Source organism: Chinchilla lanigera, unplaced genomic scaffold (assembly GCF_000276665.1).
Source record: "Chinchilla lanigera isolate Chin_1 unplaced genomic scaffold, ChiLan1.0 scaffold00029, whole genome shotgun sequence".
NCBI lineage: Eukaryota > Metazoa > Chordata > Mammalia > Rodentia > Chinchillidae > Chinchilla > Chinchilla lanigera.
The window spans coordinates 2311132-2315964 of NW_004955430.1; positions in this window are offsets into that span (position 1 = coordinate 2311132).

Here is a 4833-nt window from a genome sequence, read left to right on the forward strand (position 1 = left end):
CGCCGCGCATCTTCCGCACAGTCCCGGCGCACACCCCCGCGCCGCCCCGTTTGGCGCTCCTTGCCCCGCCCACCGGGCGCACTGCGCAGGCGCAGCCCGGCCCTCCGGAACTTCCCGGGCGCTAGAGTGGGTGGGGCTGAGCTCGCGGGAGCGCGCGGGCCGTCGGCGGGGTCGAGTGTGCGGCGCGCGACCACTTTTCGCTGAACGCGTGACCGTCGCCTCGCGCGGGATTGAGCGGGCGTGGTAGGGGTCAAGTCCGTGTTGTGGGCGTCTCCGCCGTGGGACTGGCGATGTCGCCGTGCCCCGGGAGCTGTGCTGCCAGCCTTTGGCTTGCAGCGGAGCATGCGCCTTACCGAACCTTTGCTCCGCCTGCTACAGAAGGGAGGGGAAAAGGGCCAAAGAAGATCACCTCGCGGCTTTACTGGTTAAAAATAAACTCAAGGCTTGAGGATGTAAGGTTCTTTTGAGAAACTAATAATACTTAGTTTCTACAAACTGAATCATGACCCTGTGTAGCTCCCCAGTGTATACCAAAGTATGGTATTATTTGAATTGTTAAACCAGATCACATATTTTCTCTTAGCCTTATTAAGGTTACCTAAATGTTGAAACTACATAGGTCATTATTTGTTTAATGTCTTCTGTCCCCTAAAAGTCTGATTTTAGCAAGAATAATAATGAACTATGTTGGGCGTGGTGGCACACGCCTGTGAGCCCAGCAGTTGGGAGGCTGAGGCAGGAGGATCGCTGCAAGTTTGAAGCCAGCCTGGACTACATAGCAAGTTCAAGTCCAGCTAAAACTACATACCAAGACCCTGTCTCAAAAATAAAAATTAAAAACTAGTGAAAAATACCACCACTGGGATGAAATTATAAGAAACATTAGAAAAGACTGATTTGTAATGTTAGGAAGCAGATTAATGCTTTATTAGGGCGACAGGAATATTTGGGGATGATGGAAATGTCAGATATATATTCATTCGTCAAAATCAAACTACTCTGTTGGGGGAAGGGGTTGAGAGAAGATTTTGCTATGTAGCCCAAGCTGGCCTCACCCAGGCTGGTAATACTCCTGCCTCAGCCTCCTGAGTGCTGAAATTACAGCAAACTATATTTTCAATGTGTGCTTTTTTGGTTCATTATATCGCAATAAAAAATGTAAGTCACTTGGCCTGAATTTAAAACGGGATCCTCATTTTTTAATTTGTTTCTTCACATTTAGCAAAGTTAGTAATAGACAAAACAACTGTCTCTTTGGACTGTTGCAAAGAATGCAGGTGAAAAATGTGAGTCTTGCCTGGCACTCAGATGGTTCTCAGCTACCACAGTTTTATAACAGAAGCAGCAATAGTTTCTGTCTTTACCAGTTTTGTACCAGCATTGAGAATGAACGTGGTCCAGAGCAGGTGTTCAACACATAGTATAGAAAGTTGAATGAATGAGTTCCCCTACTCAGTATTCTTGATTCTCAAGAATGGAACCTAAATTCCCTAGCACAGACTTGGTCCTCAGTAGGTAAGCTCAGGCTGTATTTCCACGGTGTTTCGTTCACTGCCTTGTACAAACCAAGCTCCAGGTGTGCGCTGAACAGATGAATGGAATGCTGCTATAACAGGACTTTGGAGTCTATTGCTCCTCTTTCCTCACAGCTTGTAGAATTCCTCGTCCATCTTGAAAGAAGACTTACGACTCTCACAAGCCGAGAGAGGTCACTACTTGTACTGAAGATTCACAATGTCTTCAAGCCTCAATAAAATTGAGCCCCCAATCCACGAACACAGAAAATCTATTTATTCAGGACTGATTTCTCTCAGTGTGTTTTGTAGTTCTCAAGGGCACAAGATTTGCATAGCTTTTGAAATTTTTACAACTGTGCATTCATATTTTTACTTTACTGTTTGTTTGTTTGTTTTGGTTTTTTTCCGGTACCGGGAATCGAACTCACGATCTTGCACTTGCCAGATGGGCGCTGTGCTGCTGAGGTAAATCCCCAGCCCCAACGTTATTGTTAATAATAGTTCTTATTTAATTTCTCATTTGTTGGTACTATACAGGAGTGGAATCAGTATTTATATATTGATCTTATATTTTGCAATATGAATTATCAAAAGAATCCTGAGTTTGCTGGTGGAGCCTCATGTCGGGCTGTCTCTGTGTAGTGTCTAAATCAGTCTGTGACACTGATGCAGTGTCACACACCCAGAGATTCTCAGTGAAAATGTCCTCGTGAGGAGGCCCCCATGCTGATCGCTGAATTCCTTGGCTCTTCTACAAATGGCTTTGTAGACAGACACAGCAAAGCAGTTTTGAAATTCAGACTCACAAAAAGCTTATAATCTATATTTGCTTATATACATCATTGATATATCTAATCTCTCTATAGTTAAGATATGTTCACGGTAGGTGGAGAAGACATTTTAGAGTTGCTAATCAAGTTCCGGTAATTTTTCTTTTTTGGTACCAGAACTCGAACTCAGGACCTTACACTTGCCAGAAGTTATGGTTATGTATTACTTCATCCCACAAATTTTTAAAATTCTGCTGTCCAGGTCTGGGTATTAAAGCAGAGTGGCCTAAACAGCTCACAAAGGCAGTGAGCAAGATATGCATTGACTGACAGGCAAAAGCGCCATTTGGTAGTCGTTAAGTGGAGGGCGAAAGTCAGAGGTTGGCCAGGCTGCGAAACAGCCGCTAAATCAGCCTGGGGAGTCTAACGTGGCTTCCAAGGAGAAGGGATGCCCCAGGCCAGGCGCATAGGCAGGATAAGAGCAAAGCAAGAGAGGGACAGAGTGGCATCTTCAGCTCAGCTAGAGGCGGGCATCAGTCCAGCGTATCGGAAGGTTAGGATTCCGGGGGTAAACTGGGGAGAGGGGTGGGAAATGAGATTTTCAAACACTGGTTCACACCCTTCGGCTGCTTCAGGACCACCCGGGGATCTGTTAACCCACAACTGTTCGCTCCGCCCCAGTTTCCTGTTCTGTAGATCTGCATGGGGCCCAGGAATCTGTATTTCTGACAGGTTTGGTAGGTGGTGCTGAGGCCCCTGTAGGGTGACTGCACCATAAGAACGCTGCTCTAGATTTAGGGAGGAGGCGTGGGAAACTCAAGACCATTCCCAGCCAAGCCTTTTTAAGAAAATAGTTTAAATAAACACATAGTAATTGTGCGTATTGGTGGGTTACAGTGTCACATTTGAATGCATGTATACAATGTGTGTGATCGGATCAGGGTAACTGGCAGAGCTATTGGGAACATTCACAATTCTCTCTGCCCAGCAAGTCTGGGTCCATAGCCTTGAGGCTTTCTTCCTTCCTAACCTCTTCCTCTGTGACCCTTAGGGGCACACGGTGTAGTTTCTGTCTCTTAAGGATAGGTGGGACGATTCATCCAATTTACTACACAGATCACCAGCCCGGCTGTATTTATGCAAATTTATGAGGGCACACCGCCTCCTTGTGTTCCTATGAGGCACTACAGCTGGATATGGCTGCGCATTCTACTTTACAGAGGCTTGCAGTCACTACTACCTTATTCTTTCAACGGACACGTATTTAAAACATCCACAGTTCCCAAAGACCACCATGATTTCCAGTCCCAAGCCTTGCTGCGGCTCCTTAGGGGTAAGAGCCCATCCCTGGGGCAAGGAGTAAAAATCTGAGAAGCAGGCTGTGGATGGGAAATGAGTTGGAGAACACATGTCCCACCTAACTGAGGCAGCCACTGCTCAACTCCAGACAGTTTAAGGGAAGGGAGATCTGAAAGAATCCAACCACCACCATTCTAGCTGGACAGAGGTCACACTGAACCCGTAGATGACAAGATCCTGGACTTCAAGTTAAGCTATAATAGTTTAGGACTTGGGAGTTCTGGGGGTGTGATTTGAATATATATTTTTGTTCATTTGGTTTTTTTGAGGCAGGGTTTTGCTATGTAGTTCAGGCTGACCTTGAACTCACTATGCAGCCAGGCTGGCCTCAAACTCTTGAAGACTCGCCTGCCTCAGCCTCCCCACCGTCAGTGCTGGGATTATAGGTGTGTGCCATCACACCCAGCTGAAAATTTTTACTTGAATATACTTTACATGTAAATTTTTTTCATGGCTAGAAAGCAGACTGTGGAAGAATGCATTTTACACGAAAGTTCACTGTTTACTTTCTATCCCACATGACTGTCACGGGGGTGTCTTAATATTTCTCCTTTTCAGTGTAGGGCTTTGTCCCTTCCTAGGCAGTCTGAGCCTAATTTCATGGCTGCCTCAAGCAATTGTGTGTGGTGGAAGCAACACGGTCACTTCTGAGGCCGGATCGTGAAAATGCCACTCACTATCACCTTGCTCTTTTGGGATTTAACTCCTGGAATGAAGTCATCATGGAGCATGGGAGCCCAAAATTAACCCAACTGAGACAGGCCACATGGCACGGCCCACATGTGAGTATTCCAGCCAATGGTTTAATTCCAGCCAAGAGCCAACAGGAAACATCAGATACGTGCATAAGGTTGTTCTACAGGGTCCCACCGCTCACATCTCAGACATCCCACTTGGGATCCCAGATGCTAAAGGCGTGTGCAGCAGACACAAACCACCTGTGCTCACTCTGTTCTTCCGGTTAGGGTACGGCCTGGCTCCACCGAATCGCCTGTGGAAATTTGCTTCCCAGTCACAGGTGTTGAGAGGTGGTGGGATCTTTAAGAGATAATTAGGTCATAGAGGCTCCGTGTTCATGAGTAGATTAACATCTTTCTTTTAAAAACTGGGTTAGGCTCTTGAAACAGGACTCCGTCTCTTGGAAGTAAACTGGGTCTCACAGAACTGGATTACTTACCTAGAAAGTG